This window comes from Vipera berus (genome assembly GCF_964194415.1).
Source record: "Vipera berus genome assembly, chromosome: 3".
NCBI classification, from domain to species: Eukaryota; Metazoa; Chordata; class Lepidosauria; order Squamata; family Viperidae; genus Vipera; species Vipera berus.
This window is the reverse complement of record NC_138204.1, coordinates 70,151,340-70,170,327: the sequence shown is the minus strand read 5'-3', so window position 1 is coordinate 70,170,327 and position 18,988 is coordinate 70,151,340. Positions and strand designations below refer to the sequence as shown.

At 40.0% G+C, this 18,988-nt stretch overlaps 1 long non-coding RNA gene across 2 annotated transcripts in view; it reads left to right on the top strand.

The window, feature by feature from the left end:
- The first annotated feature begins 3,480 nt into the window (after positions 1 to 3,480).
- LOC308666275 overlaps positions 3,481 to 18,988 on the top strand; it is a 28,010-nt gene continuing 12,502 nt past the window's right edge. The window contains exons 1-3 of one of the 2 annotated variants that reach the window (XR_014026074.1): positions 3,481 to 4,879; positions 8,600 to 8,681; positions 14,935 to 15,030. This is a non-coding gene — a long non-coding RNA (uncharacterized lncRNA). Of the gene's footprint in view, positions 4,880 to 7,138; positions 7,489 to 8,599; positions 8,682 to 14,934; positions 15,031 to 18,988 lie in introns of those variants that run through there. The other variant, XR_014026075.1, reaches the window with a different exon arrangement.

The window sequence follows — 18,988 nt, the reverse complement described above, 5'->3', positions numbered from 1 at the left end:
CAAGTTTAGGAACTTCTTCCTGCTTTCCAAGGACATGCCCAGATTCTATTTCAACCCCTTGTTCAGACTTTACAATTATTGGTAAATAAGTTGGTAGTGTCTATCAATCTATCAATGGTGTCTGCTATAAATAAAGTTTCATTGCAAATTTATTAGATCCATGCCTTCATTTGGTGATTAACTGGTGCCTGGCTGAGGAATTCTGGGAGTTGAAGTCCACAAGTCATAAAAGGGCCAGGTTTGAAGACCCCTGGACTAGATCTACCACTATGCCCGAGGAAATTATTTATCAGAGCAAAAGGACCTAAAAGAAACTAGTAGTGGCTTATTTGGTTTTTAAAAAGCCTATAGTTTAACTTCCCACACTTTATTTTCTTTACCTGCTCTTTGTAAAGATGTACACTGAAAGAAGAAGGAAAAAGATGCAATTATAAGAGTGAATCCCTTTTGTTGAGCTCATTGTCTTATCTCCATGTTCATCCATTCAGAAGCTGAAGGAGAAAGGTAACTTCAAATTCATACTCAGAGGTCACAGTAATCTCTAAGTTAGGTTAGTTGCTCAATTATTAACTTTGGATACTCCTGAATTTATGATGAAGTTCTTATGTGCTGAGTCTTTTATATCTGTAGTGACTAAACAGACCTAATATATTAAATGAAGAGAAAAAAGTTTAAGATGCTTATCCTTGAAAACAACCATCTAAAATAAGACTTCATGTTCAGTCTTGGAGAACTATCGGTCACGTAAAAAATGTAAGATTTATTCTATTTTTTTAATTACTCTGAAGAAAGCAAAGCATACATTTTTGTTATACAGGTAGTCCTTGACCTATGACCACAATTGAGCCCAACATTTGTTGTTAAGTGAGATATTTATTGAGTTTTGCCCCACTTTACAACCTTTCTTACCACAGTTATTAAGTGAATCATTGCCATTATTAAGTTAATAAGCTTCAGTTCTTCTCTTTTTAATCCCTTTATTATTTTTATAAATAACTCAAGGAGGCAAACATACATAGTACTCCTTTCTCCTCCTGTTTTCCCCACAACAACCCTCAATGTGAACTGAGTTGGAGAGAGGGAGAGACAGACAGACAGACAGACAGACAGACAGGCCTAAAGTCACCCAGCCAGCTTTCATGCCTAAGGGCAAGACTTGCAGTCTCCTGGCCAGCACCTTAAGCACGAAACCAAACTGGCTCTCTCATTCCAAAAATCATAGTCACACTTCATTTCTAGTCTGGTGATATAACCACTAGAGACCAAAGTGGCTCTTTACAGTTCTTACTGTTAATGTTTTCCTGTTACAGTTCTTACTGGAAAGGTAGCACTTACAAGAGTTTATTGTTTTATGAACTTCTGTCATAAATTGATTCTAGATAAACATCTGGCAAGCTGACAAATGTCCAGGAGGTTGCTGTCTAAATTTCCATTCATAAAATAAAAGAGTGGCTCAAAGCCAAGCAGGGCAGTCCCATGTATGTTTGTTCCAATCAGAACAGTGCTGCTCAAGCAGGAAATCCTATAGCATGTCAGACAAAAGAGCCTTGGTGGAGCAGTGGGCTAATGCCTCCTTAAGTAACACCAGCTGCCTGCAATTAGTGCAGGTTCGCATCCCACCAGGCTCAAGGTTGACTCAGCCTTCCATCCTTCCGAGGTAGGTAAAATAAGGACCCAGACTGTTGGGGGCAATTAAGCTGACTTTGTAATTATGCCGCTTGGGGGGGGGGAAAGCCCTAATAAGCAGGCATATATATAGAATGAAGGCTATTGCTAAGCACATTGGTTTGTGCTTAAAATTGTAAGCCGACCTGAGTCTTCAGAGAAGGGCGGGATATAAATGGGATTTAAAAAAATGGCAGTCCAATCTCCTTTTAAAACTGTCTACTGATAGTGCACCCATAGCTTCTGAAGTTCCCACATAATTTCCACTCATTAATTCTTAACTCTCAGGAAATTCCTTCTAAGTTTTTGGTTGGATGTCTCTTTGGTAAGTTTCCATTCATTACTTCTGATCTTTTACATTCCATAGTCTTCAGTGAGGTTTTTTTTCAGATTTCTTAGATTTACAGTATATCTGTTATAGTATTTTTGTACTTTTACAACATGCTAATAGCAATTAATAACCATCAATCACTCTGCTGTAACATAAAGTAGATTACTAAAAGGAGTGATAAATTCCTAATTACATATAAAACATTAGTATGGTGCTGATGGCAAGTGGGATAAGAAGCTAATGACCACCTAACTTAAATAATAAAAAATACACCTATTATTGAATTTGCCACAAAGTATTCTAAGAGTTGGTTCAAATCAACAACCGTATGTGTGTCCCAAGAATATTTGCTCACAGCTTTGTAACTCTTGCTTTCTCAGGTTCAGCTACTATTCATTGATAAATGGCAGCAATTCAGGGACAATTCAATTTCAGGTGCTAGAAGCCAGATCAAATTGCAAGGAATTCAACAGGATTAAATTTTTCAAAATGCATAGCATTATTGACATTTTTTACCTTTTATTGCCTGGAAAAATGATTAATGCCTAAGTATGCTTCTTGGCTTTTCAGCTGGTATGATGATTCCTCTGGACACTTCCCCAGATACTTCTCCAGATGTCAACTCGGAGAAGGGTGAACCAGTTCCAGGCATGTTGGTCAATGGTTCTGAGCAGCCAACTGAGAGGACAGCCCTGGGGCTTCAGGTGGGGAAAGCATGCAACTGCAGCCAGTCAGTGATGAAGAAGAGAAACTGCCTTCTGCACCTAATCCAAGAACATGTAGGGTAGAGAAAAGGCAGGAGCAGAGGTCAACCAGATTACTCATGAGGAGAAAGCCTCACCCTCCTTGATGGGCTGCACCAGAAGTTGGCTATTTAGCACAGCAGACAGATGGAAGCGATGCTGGAAACAATGTGTTTTCTTGCTTCATGTTCTTGCCTTGAACTTCAGATTGTATCTCTTCAGCTGTTGCCTTTGCTTGCCTTTGTCTTGGGAACTTGCTTTGGCCTAATGCTCTGGACTTTCCTTTGCCTCAAGGATTGGCTTCATTTGAGTATTCTGTGGAACTCATTGGGGTTGAGCCGGTGCCAGCACAGGGAATTGCTGGGGAAAACCCATTCAGGCTCAGAAGCCTTAATAAAGATTCCTTACATTGTGTGTGTGTGTGAGAGAGACAGAGACAGAGACAGACAGACAGACATGGCTGCCATCCCTGAAAATTTCCTCTCTTCCCTAGTTTTATCTTACAACTTTTTGAATTATTTAAGGACTTTTTCATGCATCTTAAAAGCAACCTAAAGATAAGGCAAGTAGATTGGTTAATAGGAATTAAAGAGGGACTTGGGCAACCATATAGGTTAGGGGTCTTCAAACTTGGCCCTTTTATGACTTGTGGACTTCAACTCCCAGAATTCCTCAGCCAAGCATGCTGGCTGAGGAATTCTGGGAGTTGAAGTCCACAAGTCATAAAAGGACCAAGTTTGAAGACCCCTGATATAGCTTTTCTTAAATAGGTATAGGAGGGGGAGTGTTATATGATCTGAAAAAAAATGAAACAAAAGATATTGATAATCAAAAAACAATTGTTTTTTTCTTCCTATATTTTGATATGTATATTTAATACACTTCCGTATTTCTGATAAAACAAACCCTATTTCCTAAAGCTGTTATTCAGCTTTTTAAAATACATGCTGCATTCATAAGTAATATTTTTTTAAAAAAAATAGTTTAACACCAGAGACCTAATGTTGAAACACTGCCTATATCTGAGCTGGGTATATAACAAAAAAAATACTGGGATTATCTGGTGTTATAGCATCATAAATGTGCGTAGTATTTGCCAACCACACCAGAATATGTGTTTTTGCACCGAGAAGCCTACAGTTGAATTATGGAGACTCCGAAGAAGAAACGTCACTGAGCATATCGGAATGAATTCTTCATGCTTATGAAAGTTTTTCACAGGTTAAACAGGTGCCGCGCTGACAAATGTGGCTCTGGGAGCTTTAGCATGTGATTTTGTGTGAACGAACCACTCGTGAAGAGCTTTCGATCTTCTGCCCTGTTGCTATGCTTTTGCAGTAGCAACCATTCACTCTTCGGAGTACCCCATTGATAAACGCAGTATCTAGAGGCAAACCGGTTCAATATCCCCAAGGTGTTAAAATACCATTTTCACTCTCAGGGTCTGCAATTCAGGAAAAACTCTCTCTCTCTCTCTTTTTTTTTTAATATCACTCCCTTCGTGAGATTCTACTCCCAACGCCGATTTTCCAGCCGAACAGCGAGTCGCCTCTTTCAATCGTCCGAATCCACTGCAAGTTGCAGAACTCGCAACTCGGTTCGGAATGGGAAAACAAACAAAAAAACAAAACACGTCGGATCAGGTAGAAGCCGTTCTGCTTCGGGGCCGTCAGAAACTGTCAGCATCCAAGACGACCACCGAGGCAGACGGCGACTCTCCAGCGTCACCTGAAAGTGCTCCGCTTGGTAAAAAGAAAGCGAGACTAAAAAAAAACAACAACGCGCCGCCCGCCTTGCCCACAAGTTACTTCGCTCGCCTCCGCTTTCCTTCTTTTCCATTTCATTCCCCCTCCCCTCCCCACACAGACACACACACACACAAACACACATAGAGTCACGGAACCCGGAAGTTTGTGTGTGAGCGCGTCTCTTTCTGCGTGGTGGTTGGTGTTTCGTTTTTCTTTCTTTTTTTTTTTATTTTCTATCACATGGCAGTGTGCGAGAGATACAATAAAAACAGAAAAATGGCGACAGTCACGTTGTGGCGACTCTCTCTGCTGCGTCATTAGATAATCTTCGCGCAAAGAAAGCTAAGAACAAAGACCCAGAGAGCGAGGGGGCAACCGGCGCGTCTGGAAAGGTGGGTGGGCGAGAGGCAGCGACTTGCCAGAGCGCGGGGAGCCGACGGGCGCCCGGGGCGGACGGAGGGAGGGAGGGAGGGAGGGAAAAAGAGGACTTAGGGAAGGGAGTGAGCCAGCGCGTTTATTGCAGGGCACCGGGGTTGGCATCCCAACTTCCCCCCCCCATCTGCCCGCTCGCAGTTCGGCTTTCACAGAGCCTCGGGAAAAGTCCTGCGAGAGGTTGGTGGGTTTGGACGCGAGGGGCAAAGCTTTTCATCGCCCCACGGAGGAGGAGGAGGAGGGGCGGCGGCGCCAGGCTCTGGGGCGAGGTGCCGATGCTTGTCCTCCTTTTTTTCCCCCCTCCTCTTTTAACAAACGCGGCCGCACAGCTGGGCGAGCGGGGTGTTTGGCCAGCTGAGCGTTTTGCCCGCCTTTTCCCTCCCCCCCTCACAGCTGAGGATCCTGCGCTCTAACTATTAGGCGTCCCGACCGCCAGCGCGCTTTGGCCAGAGGCGCGAGTGTTCGCGGTTTTTTGTTTTTTGTTTTTTTTGGTTTTGTTTTGTTTTGGGGGGGTTTTTTGCCCTTCTTGGGCGGGCGAAGGGGATTAAAAGACGGGCGAGGCTCGGGCCCGGGGACTTGGTGGGAGCCGTCCCATCCCTAGCCCGACCTAATTTCTTCCTTCGGACGGAGGCAGATTCGCTCGGCGGCGCTTGACGGCGGCTGGAGGCAGCCGCGAGGAAAGGCGGTGCGGGGAAAGGACGGCAGCCACTCCGGCGGTGTGTGTGTGTGTGTGTGTGTGTGTTAGTGTGTGTGTAGCTCTTAAAATGTGGCGCACTATTATTTTCCTTAAGACTCCTGGCCCGGTTCCTTTCCAGTCAAGTGATTGTAAATATAGCCTGGATGTTGTTGACATGAACCGTCCAGGGGGAGGAGCGCAGAGAGGAGGATGAGGAAGGCGGAGGAGGCTCCCAGGCTGGCAGGGGTGAGTTTTATCCCAAAAATAAGGAGGAGCTATCAGCCAAACTGGGGCCGGAGGCTCGGACGAGCGGTTTGGTATTTGGCGCTGGAGGCGAGCGCCTCCCCGCCGAGGCTGCTGCCGCCGCCGCTTTGCTGGCCTTCCACGCCTGCTGTGGTCGAACTGCCTTAGCAGGCGAGTCGGTTGCTCTCGACGTGCTGGCTGTCCTCCGGAACGATCTCGACCCGACCTCTTTTTCTTTTCTCGAAGCCCGATCCTTTCGGTTTTGAGCTGCTAAGGTGGAATGGCTTAGCCGGGTTCCCACCAATAAAGCAGCTGCACCTGGTTGTTCTCTGGTGTTATTCAAGCCTTTTTCCTCACTTGGAGCTTTCCGGATTTGTGGACCCGCAGATCCCCCAGATTCCCAGCCAAGAAGACACGATCATCATCATCATCATCATCATCTTGCTGCTTCGTCCTTTTCCCAATTGCAGAGACGGTCCTGCCCTCCTAGCTGCCATGCCTGTCTTTTTCATAATGGTGGTGGGAAGAGCTCTCTGCCTCCAACATTGCCCCCTTGCTTGGCATTTGCATCTGCCAAATACAGAGCAAAATTGTGCCCTGCTTGTGCATCCTTGCTTCTTGAAGGGATCTTAACAAGCCAGGCTTAATAGAACTTTAGAATGCTGCCTCTGCCAAAAGTCATTTATCCGCACAACTCCTGAATGTATAAGAGGACTCTGGATATTAAAGAAAGCCGATGTCACCCGTACGAGTTACTTCACCATTCTTGGCATTTTCGTTCTGCCCAACCCAATGAAATATTGGGAGGAAAGTATGTAAATAAACTTTTCCAGACTTTCTGTCCAACCATCTGTCTGTCCATCAGCAGAAACTTTCCAAAAGCAGAATGGATGGGACCAAAATGGGTGAAGGTGGAAAAAAAGCTGGCAAAGTAAGGCTGAGTTTGAGAATGACCAAACGTGTTTGGAGTCTGCGGAAGAAAAAATTTTTCCCAATGTATTCTTTTGGGAAAAGGCATGAATTTAGACTTTTGCTGGTTGCTCCATCTTAAGATTCCTTTCCTGCCTCCTTCCTGGTCACATGACCCAGAGTGAATGATCTGGGCTTGGAAAGAATTCCAGAAGTCATGTTCTACATGTGTTCCCTATCTTGTTATTCTTTCCAATCCAGCAAAATCCAGGAAAGAGATTACGTAAAGAGAGTTGGGACTTTGTTTATCAACAGGATTACTCTTGGAAAACAAAACTGGACCAATCTGCTGGCAGGAAATTTCGATAGAAGAACTGTGAGTTTGAATAGGGGCTGGATCTGGCCAGGAACTGCAAATCCCCAATGTATCCCAGTGGGAGAAGTAGTTGGATAGTGGCTCAGAATGCTTGTCAGCTACTCATTTTAAGCCCACTTCCTTCCCTGAGTGTAGTTGTAACTTAGGGCCTTGGAAAGAATTCCAGAAGCCCTGCTTTTCATGTTTCCCATATATTTTGTCTTTGAAATACATTTTTAACCATTGGCTTATCCTAGCTACCTAGTGAACACTTGACTGTATCATTATGTCTCAGTATCTTTTATTCTTCTTCTGTATCACACTTTCACCACAATTGAGATGAAGTGCTAACCACCCATTCTGGAATCTGCAAAGAGCTATATACAGTAAGCATGATAAGTACTAGCCCCATACAAATTTCTAGCCTCTATTGCCTCTGATTAAAATCACTGCCAACCACCTAACTTCCTGTAAGGAACTAGGGCTAGGCAAATGTTACATACCTTGAGACTGTCCTGACTGATGTTAGAATGAGTGGCAATATACTACTTAATCCCCTGTACGGCTAATTTGCCTTACTCCTAGGCAGGAACAAAGTAAAAGCAATATAACAAAGATACAGCAATGCAAAGTGACTTTTTTCACTTACTGGCCATGTTTGGTTAAGTATAAGCAGAGAAAGGACATAAAGTCTTGACATGTTACAGAAGAAAAAGACCTGATAGGCTGACTGATCCTAGATATATTTACTCAGATTTCAATACAATAAGAGACATAGGTTTGTGTTTACAGGCTTAACCCTAAACTTGTTTCATCTGCCACATCCTTGTAGTATCTTTCCACCTTCCACTGATTAGCTATCACTAGTTCCCACAAGGGAGTTTGGTTTGTAAGGCATGAGCTGCTGCACCTTTCCTTCCAGAAATTAACAACTCTATCTAAACAAGTCTTAATATCCTTTGTCGTTCTGATATTAAAACTAATGGATGTAAGTAGTCCCCAGAAATATTAATTCAAAAATCCAGTTGTCATTTCCATTTTCTCTTACTGTTTTTCTGTTACAATTTATACTTCTGTGATTGACAGTTTGTATCTCACTATCTTATGCAAATCATCTGTGTTATCTCCTCTGGTTACATTTTGCTTTATAACATGGGATTTTTAAAATAAATCTAGCAAAGTGAAGGATCATCCAGGGCCTCCTTTGTTCATATCTTGAAGAAGAATGGCTGCAATGCTGGGATTGTTAGATCCAATTTTTTGCTTCACAATGATGGAATGGGTTATATTTTAACAAAATATAGGAGTGTTTGTTCTCTCTGGCCAGTAAGTAACAAAAGTCCAGGTCTATGACCTTGATTCCTTTATTGCAGCATTTGTGGTTTTGAGGAAACTTGTCTGTAAATACAGAGAAGCTCTAAATGTATTGGTGGATAGAATTTGACTTCTCTATATTTATTAGCCTTAATTTCCCTTTCTCTCTGTTACCCCCTATAGGCAATGAAGAAGTGAAGCAGCATAAGATAACTTACACCTTTTTCTGTGGAATGCAGCCCTTAATGTTGCCAGCCTCAAATCTGTAAGTAATTCTCTGTGGACTGGTCGATTTGGGCTATGAGACTTCAATGGGAAAGAAAATACTAGGATTGAATGTCAACTGTGACTGACAGAAATAAGGTGCTTGCCAGATGAATGTGTTGAATTATATATTTGTTCGGTGGTCTTGATAAGAGAAGTATCATTTGGGGTGGATGGTACTTCTCCTGTCTCACCAGATTTATCAATGTGTCTTATGTTTTGCTCTTTATCTGCAAACAGTAGTATTTTTAATTCTGCAGTATAATTATATGCTTGACCTAAAGTACTTCTAAGTAAACATGTTAGGTTTAGCTTGTACAGTGTGGATCTTGAATGATTAAGATGTAATCCCCAGATTGGTTACAGCACTTTTTATCTCCAGCAACTATTCCTGGAAAGAGAGAGGGGGAAATCAGATATGGGGAAAGAGACCAAACAAAAGACAACTAAGTAAAAATATAGTACATTAAAAGTAACATGTCATTATTAGAGCCAGTTTGGTGGTTTGGTGGTTAACGCACAAAGCTAGAAAGTGAGAGATTGTGAGTTTAACTCTCACCTTAGCCATAAAATAAAAGCCAGTTGGTTGACTTCTAGTCCTGCCTTAGCCATGAAATCCAGCTGGGTGACCTTGAGCCAGTCTCTCTCTCTCTCAGCCCAATCTACCGCACAGGGTTGTTGTGAGAAAATAGGAGAAGGAACATGTTCTAGATATGTTCACCAGCTTGAGTTATTTGTAAAAATAATAAAGGTAGGATATAAATAATGAAAATTAAAAAAAATTAAAATGTAAATTAAAGAAGTCTTAATTACCGACTGGCATTTTAAGACAGAATTTTTCCAAAACTTAAACTGGCCAAAAGGTTTTAAAAAATTTTTAAGAAAGAAAATATATAGGAGAGATCTAGCTAATTTAAGTTTATAGAAAAATACATTGGCTTTCATTATACTTACTTAATACCTGTTCTTAAAACAATAATGTTGCTCTGAGTACATCTGTATTTTTCACTCCTAATTAATTTATCAGCTTCAGATCTATAGATTTTCTTTTTTCATAGCATCTTTCAGCCCTTAATAGTATTACATACAATAGGGATAGATGGTTAAATTTGCTTTCAGGCCTTAAGAGTATTACATACAATAGGGATAGATGGTTAAATTGGGAACACCTTCTGCTCAAACTTTCCTGAAACGAGTTCCCAGTGGATAATGTTTCATATTTTGGTCATGGTTAGAGGTAATTGTTACTAATCTCTCTCTAATGCATTTCTGTCAATTTAAAAGTAGTTAAGTATAAAGACTGAAAAACCTCATGCTGCTATGCAGAAGGAATGACCTGTACACCTGTGGAAATTGAAAAGAAAGATAAATTATGCATTTAAAGGCAGAGATGGAATATCTTTTCAATTGTAGTTTTGATAACTTGCAGCAGTATGGGAACATACTATAGAATTTTAGCAGTGAGGCAGGACAAAGAGTTTAGGCAAAACATATGTAGTAAGGTTTTCACCAAACTTTTTTTAAAAAAATACTTCCAAATATAACAAATTAAATTGTTTGGGGATAAAAAGCCCACCTTCAGGGCATTTTAACAACAGATGTTATGGTTACTTTTTAATCTCTTATAATCATTGTAGCAACCATATCAGTGAACGCTAATCAAATATTTGAAGGACTTAGATTTGTCTTTGGCACATGCCTCCACATTTGCATATTTAACAGTCTATCATAATATCACCCTTTGGGTGGATAGCTAGCTAGCAAAAATGTAGCTAGCAAAGATGGGAGGAAAATTCTAGAAACTGAAGTCGTAAAGCTGCCAGGATTGAGAAACTTTTCTCTATAGAGGAATGTGTTGTTTATAACTTGAGAAGGAGGAGGAATTTTAGCCTCCCTTAAACTGTTTTCCTGAGGTTAAGTGCCAGACATAACTACCTTATACGTCGTCGTTGAGTCAGTCTTGACTTCTAAGTCCCTGGGTGCCTTTGGACTAGCTCAGTTTAAACTTTTATGTGGTAACATGGGGATAAGAAGCACAGTGTATGCACCCGTAAGTTTCTGAATGGAAAGCTGAGTATAAACTCATAAATAAAAGTAGATATAAGGCACCCCAGGCCATTGTGACTGGGAACTCTGGCAATTGGTTTCCTAAAACAACTAAGAGGTTACTATGTTGAGAATGCCAGCACTGAACCATGATTTAATGTTATATGAATTAGCTCCCCAGCCCTTCACCGTGACTAAATTGAAGACATCACCCCAGTTTTCAATTATATTTTTAACCAGAAAAAAATTAATGTTACCTCCACACCATAAATAAACTATGTATATTAATGTTTGGACTTAAAATGCAAAATAAAACTTTCATTTTCTATGCAGCCATGTCAACATGTTCAAATCTGAGTGTTAATGTTGATCCATAATGTCTCAGCATATTATTAGAATAATAATATTATTAAGGCTAAGGAATAGAAAGGAATGAAGCAAGCTTCTTTACACCAAATATATTACTAGTCTAATTATTCTAATATTGTGTCTTCTGAATAGAATTTTTCAGGAGTCTCCCCCAGTACTATCTAAAGATCCACCAACTGGATATGGAATCTAATACATATAAAGAAGTAGGTTACAATGATGTGTTTCATTGTAGAGCAAAAATTTGCATCCAGTCCAAATGCTACAGTCTATTTTAAACTTTGGAATGCTATTTCTGAGCAGAGGACAACCATAACCTCATCTTGTTATAATTATTTCCCTAACATGTCAGCATCGTCTGAAGAATTCAGAATTTATATGCACATTTGTTTTCACAAATATTAGCCTATTAGGTTTAGGGAATTAAATTTGTCCTTGAAATTCGAGCAAGCTGCTTTTTTATGAAGTCCATGTACAGTTTTGATTCTGCCCCCTTATGAGTTGCAGTTCATATTGTCCAGATGGTTTTGTACAGGTGTCCTTTTTTGGGAAAAATAATGAAATGGGTATCAACACTTTCCTCTCGACTCTAAAAGGCATTGATTAAGAAAGTTCTAAATAAATTTTATGTATAGTTTAATACTTAGTTACTAAATAATTGACTCGATATGTGATATATTTAGATGTTCTAGAGCAATTAAGGATGCTACATTTTCAGGTTTTTTTCTATTTACATTTTTTTTCTTGTATTAATTTGTTTGAAATGTATATATTACTGTTTTTTAATTTGTTTCAGTAAAATTATAATTAAATTATAATTTAGTTTGTTCCTGTAAAACTATAATTAAAACTTAGGGGGGGAAATAAGCTTCAAGGTTGTTTTTTCTTGCAGTTCAGTAGTTCAAATCCAGAATACGAAGCTTTAGAAGTATTTATTTACTGCAGCCTGTACTAAAAGAAAGTAGAGGAAGGAATAATGAAATTAGTTGCATATCTCAATTAATGAATTTGATATGTGAAAGAGTATGCTACAGATTCCTGACAAACCTAGCAGACAACTTTGTCATCCAAAAAGTAGAGAAGGGAACTAGGGGATTAGCCATTTTGGATCTAATTCTCACTAACGGAGATGAAATGATAGAAGGTGTTGAAGCCACAGGAACCTTGGGAGGAAGTGATCATGCAATATTGGAATTCAACATTCTGGAAGCACAATTAATAGAATACAGTCAAACTAGAGTCTTGGACTTTAAGAGAGGTAATTTCAATACACTTAGAGCTTGGGAAGGATTCCATGGATGAAAATCCTCAAGGGGAAAACAACTCAAGAAGCTTGGGAAATTTTGAAAAGTGAGATAATAAAAGCCCAAACTAGCACAATACCAACAAAGAGGAAAAAATAACAGCTCTCAAAAGAAACCAGCATGGCTGCATAAAGAACTCTCTGATAAACTGAAAGATAAAAAGGACAAGTATAGAAAGTGGAAAGAGGGGCACATAACTAAGTCAGAATATCAGCAAATAGCCAGAGCCTGCAAAGACAAAGTGAGGAAAGCTAAGGCTCAAAATGAACTAAGGCTTGCAACCAAAGTCAAAAATAACAAAAAAAACTTCTTTCAACATGTAAAACACAAATGTAAAGGAAATTATTGGTCCATTAGTGGGTGAAAGTGGCAAGAAGGTGACAAGCAACAAGGAGAAAGCAGAACTATTTAACTCATTTTTTGCATCTGTCTTTACACAAAGGGAAAAAACAGACCAACCTATCAAAAATAGTGCCATAAAAAAAAGAATAGAAACACAAGTTAAGATAGGCAAGAAAATGGTAAGTGAGCACCTGTCCAGCCTAGATGAGTTCAGATCACCAGGACCAGATGGATTACACCCCAAGGTTCTCAAGGAACTGGCAGACGTGATCTCAGAACCACTGAACTATATCTTTCAAAAATCCTGGAGAACTGGGGAACTACCAGAGGACTGGAAAAGAGCTGGTGTAGTTCCCTTCTTCAAAAAAGGAAAAAAATGGATCCAGGAAATTACAGACCTATCAGCCTGACCTCAATACCTGGGAAGATTCTAGAAACAGAATCAGTGAGCACCTAGAGGCAAACAAAATCATTACTAAAAGCCAACATGGGCTTGTCAAAAACAGATCATGCCAGACAATTGCATTCTTTGACCAAGTGACAAAATTAGTGGATCAGAGGAATGCTGTGGATATAATTTACTTGGACTACAGTTTAGTTTAGTTTAGTTTATTAATATTTCTATACCGCCCTTCTCCCGAAGGACTCAGGGCGGTGAACAGGGCAAGAATAAAATGCAAAGTTACAAATATTAAAAGAAGATTAAATAGTTGCCCATTAAAAAACAATTAATACAATACATTTATAAAAACCCCAAAAATACAGCAATAAAAACCCCACCAATCCCCCATCAGGCCAGGCCGGCTTGTTCGAATAAAAATGTTTTTAGAGTAAGGCATTTTATAAACTAGATCACAAACTACATCTTCATCAACGATTTGGATGAGAGGATAGATGGGGAACTCATCAAATTTGCAGATGACACCAAGCTGGCAGGAACAGCCAACACTCCAGAAGACAGGCTTAAGATTCAGGAGGATCTGGACAGACTTGAACAATGGGCGCTATCTAACAAAATGAAATTCAGTGGTGAAAAAAGAAAGGTTCTACATTTAGGCAAGAGAAACCAAATGTACAGGTGTAGTATAGGGGGTACCTTGCTCAATAGTAGTAACTGTGGGAGGGATCTCAGAGTCCTAGTGGACAATTTCTTAAATATGAGCCAGCAGTGTGCTGCAGCTGCCAAAAAAGCCAACACAGTGCTAGGCTGCATTAACAGAGGGATGGAATCAAGATCACGTGAAGTATTAATACAAGGCCACACTTGGAATACTGCATCCAGTTTTGGTCACCACAATGTAAAAAAGATGTTGAGACTCTGGAAAGAGTACAGAGAAGAGCAACAAAGATGATTAGAGGTCTGGAGGCTAAAACATATAAGGAATGGCTACTGGAATTGGGTATGTTTAGTTTAATGAAGAGAAGGGCGAGGGGTGACATGATAGCAGTGATCCAATATCTCAGGGGCTGCCACAAAGAAGAGGGAGTCAAGCTATTCTCCAAAGCACCTGAAAGCAGGACAAGAAGCAATGGATGGAAACTAATCAAGGAGAGAAGCAACCTAGAACTAAGGAGAAACTTCCTGACAGAACAATTAACCAGTGGAACAACCTGCCTCCAGAAGCTGTGAATGCTCCAACACTGGAAGTTTTTAAGGAGAGACTGGACAGCCATTTGTCTGAAATGCTATAGGGTTTCCTGCCTGAGCAGGGGGTTGGACTAAATGACCTCCAAGTTCCCTTCCAACTTTACTATTATGATTATGATTATAATAGCATGTGATAGCATTTAGCTAACCTTGGCTGATCTCCCCAAACCTAAGCAATATTGGACTTATCTAGTAGTTGGATAAGAACTTTGTAGTAAATCTCACAACTATACGCTGCACTGAAAAATTAGCTTGGGAAACAAAAGCAATGGCAAATCTTGTCTTTATTTTTGTCAATAAAATTGCATGAATGTATGCTTGTAGAGTTAAGCCAGAATTTTTAAACTTAGTTTGTTGACTAAATTATAATGATCTGGTGTTCATAGGATGCTGAAACATAATTAATGGTTTAATATGTCACCATAAGCCAAAAACAAACAAACCACAGACGTTTTAACACATCATATGAATTTAGTCTATGAGATCTTTTGAAGTGTTTACTGCTTTTTAAAATAAGAGTTTGCTTCATTTGTCTTTTGCTACAGGTTTCAAGTAAGAATGCTACGTCTTTCTCAATGCATTTTCCAGCTTTTCCATTTCTTGGCAGAAAAATAGGTCTGGACATTTAAAAATATAAGAAGGTGAGTGAAGACCATAGCAAGCATAAGATGGTGAATTATTTGTAGAAGATATTAACTTCTGTTGGCCTACTTATTTTCTAATCTAGACAGGGAATATTGTGCATTTTCTGCATTTATGCTAGTACACTAGAGTCTTTCTGTATCTTATAACTCATGAATACCTGGGGAAAGTTAGGAATTAAGTAATTAAGGTGTTACACTAAAGCTGAGGAGATCCAGGTCCAGTCCACCTTCAATAGTGCAAATTCACTAGCTGACTTTGGGGCAGTTACTTTCTTTTAGCACAACTTTTTCACAAATTACCACAAGAATAAAATGAAGATTTCCACATAAGGCACCTTGAATTTCTGGAGAAAATATGGGATATAGCTTTAACAAATACAAATATAAATCAAATTAATACTTGCTAGTCTCCAAGCTCATGTATTATATCTTTAGTTGATGCAGGAGAATGAATGGCAGGAGTCTTAGTGACAAATAAATTGACTATCTTGGCATTGGTTTGCAAAATACAGGACACCTTTTTAAAATGACAAAATAACATGATGTAGAGCAGAGGTCCCCAAACTTTTGGGCATCAGGGACCTGTTCAGTGGAAAGAGGTTTTTCCATGGACCGGAGGGTGCATGGTTTTGTGTACTGCCTGCATCTCATGGATGGGGCTTTGCTTGTGCGTACCGGTTGCTGACCTGCCACAGTCCAGGGGATTGGGGACCCCTGATGTAGAGCATCAAAATAAATAAATAAATAAATGAGTCGTTGGTAGAGAAAATAGTTAGGGACATAATAGTTTAATGTGATTTTTTTGAGTTGGATGAGCTGTATCAATGTTGTTCAATCACCATCAAGTTTAAGTTGTTTTGATTTCAACTCTCGGATTTCCCCAGCCAGCATGCATGTTGCCAAGGGAATTCTGGGAGGTGAAGTTCACACGTCTTAAAGTTGTTGAACTTCATAAACACTGGGTTATGTGATAGAAAAATCTATCGCCCAAATATGAACAATTGAAGATGGGGTAAATAATTGTTATAGTCCAGGGCTAACAGATTACAGTAAGTCACCGGTCTCCTGGGAATATCAGATGACCAAACGTGCGCAGGACTTATCTAGTATATTAGTCAAAGACTATTCAAGTAAGCATATACACTAGCAGAAGATCTCAAATCCTGAAAGAATTGCTTTACAACTGATAAGGAACCAAGATAACCACAAAGGAAGAGATGTGGTATCCTTCATGGTGTGAAATCATTACAGAAACATTCTGTTATGTACTGGTCTTGTGGTGATACACCATGTGCGTTGCTGGAGCAGCTAACGGCTCTCCAGTAACCCAGACTAGCTGTCTCCTGTCCTGCAATTGGTTAGCCCCAGGCGGCAAGAGTGGGTTTAAACCTATTGGCTGCCGCCTAGGGGCTAGACTATATATTGTGGCTGGTTGCAGCCAAGTTCAGTACAGTTCTAGCAAGAATAAAGTATGTGTTATCCTGTACTCAGCCTCGTGTCTTCCTTCCTGCACCAAAGAGCCCACTACTTAACACATTCCTAGAAAGGAAAGATAGTAGCTTGAATATATATGTTGAGCCAAGTTATTCTAACAATAACAGAAGGACCAAGAAGGCCTGATAGCATCTGTCCTCCAGTCCTTTCAATGTGTGAACTGTTATGAATTAATCATTATCAGTTAATCAATTAGTTTATTAGAACTGTAAGACATGCTATAATAAAATATCTAATAGCACTGTTATATACTATACATGTAAAAAGAAAACAACAAATATAAGAGTTAGAGTCTAGAATATAATAAGATATAAAACAGAATAAAAATAGCATAAGTTGCAAACTTAAGTAAATTGTACAGATGGTAGCACAAAACATTGGAGGCTATTTTTTTAGTCTGGATCTGAAATATGTAACAGAATATGTAAGTAGAAATCACATTCCCTATCCAGAAATTTCTTCAAGATCAAATGAATGAAGGTCTTTCTGCAGTCCTTTTTACTGGAAGTAGCATAGTAGCATAGTATTTCTGTTGAGTAGCATAGAGTTTCTACTGAGCCCTCACCACATGGACATAACCAAAGATACAATATTGCTGAGGGCAGTGCATCTAGTCTGGCTAAAGTGAAGTAAAGCCTTACAAAATTTCAAAATCATAATGATAAATAGGCTGGAGCAAACCCTTTTGGAAGAATATGAAAAATATTGGGGGGGGGGGTACCTTGCTTAAATTTGTTTGGAGATTATACTCCAATTTGTTGTTTGAGGTCAATTCTAAAGATAAAGGTTTCCCCTGTCTATTCATATCCATATGTAGGGGATGGTGCTCATCTCTATTTCTTAAGCAAGGGAGCTAGTGGTGTCCAAAGACATTTCTATGGTCATGTGGTCAGGACTATACACCAAGGTGCACAGAACATTGTTACCGTCCCACCAAAGTGGTACCTATTTATCTGCTCGCATTTCCATGTTTTCACGCTGCTAGAGGGGCAGGAGCTGGGGCAAGTAATAGGAGCTCAGCCCGTCACAGAGCACTGGGGTTTCAAAATCACTTTCCAGGTGACAACCTCAGAGTCTTTAAACTGCTCAGCCATCTTGCCCCCTAGGGTCAATTCTATCATTATCAAAACCTAACGGCACAAACTTTCCATGGAAAAATAAATGAATTTTATTTAGGGTTTTTTTAAAGCCACAATGATTTAAAATGATCTTATGTAGTAATGGGGCCAAACCTATAGGGTACAGAGTTAACTTTAGCCAAAAAGTAACAAGACAAAGCCATGCTCTAGTGTCTATTGTCTCTACACATAAAGTGGCATTTTGAAATACTTTTTGGAAGCATTAGTATCTCTTGAATAAACTTGTTTTGAGCGGCATCCAGAATGTTAAATTTTGCAAGACCACATTTGGAAGCTATCAAGAAGCTGAGGGACTATCTTAGCCTGGAAACCTTGCAAGCTGAAGGGATACGATGAACTCGTTTTCAGTGGTAAATTTTATAGAGATACGCTGTGCGATACTTGACAAATTAAAAAAAAGAGCATTCCAAGACAGAGACGATTTATATAGGTACACACCTGTTCAATTTGAATTATTTGCCATTTGTGAATTTTATTACGTCTGGCAAACACAAAAACATTGGTTTTCTAATAGTTTCCGGGTCGAATGCCGAGTGCCGCGTAGCAGAGTGAGCGCCTGTTACTTGTCCCAGCTTCTGCCAACCTAGCAGTTCGAAAGCACGTAAAAATGCAAGTAGAAAAATAGGGACCACTACGGTGGGAAGGTAACAGCGCTCCGTGCGCCTTTGGCGTCTAGTCATGCCGGCCACATGACCACGGAGACGTCCTCAGACAAGCGCTGGCTCTTCAGCTTTGAAACGGAGATGAGCACCGGCCCCTAGAGTCGGAAACGACTAGCACGCATGTGCGGGGGAACCTTTACCTTTACCTTTTAACTTTGGTTCTGTACAGAATAAAGCTAGTGCCCCAAGAGCTTTTCTCATCCCCATCAGTAAAGTAAATGTAATAACTACATTATTGGCATACAGTAGGAATTAATTTAGCTGGAATCAATCATCTAAAATAGGTAGATGAGGGGCTAAAGCGCTTGGATCATTGAATTTAAATATAGATTAAAATCTAGTGGAGCTAAATGTCCCCAGAGAGTACATCTAAATGTCAGGGAGATTTTTGACTAAAATGACTGAATAAGTAGAAGCAGTCTTTTATCAACAATAGACAGACTGTTGCCTCAGACTGTCCCATGGTCTCCTAAAAGTGCTTTTTCCAAAAGGCAACTGGACTTCTTGGAGTTTTTTTCCCTTCGAAAATGTTTCTCTTCTCATCCAAGAAGCTTCTTCAGTTCAGTTTTTCAGTGAACTGAAGAAGCTCTTAGATCAGGCATGTCAAACTGCCGGCCCACGGGCTGGATGTGTGACACTGAAATCGCACCCACCCCATTC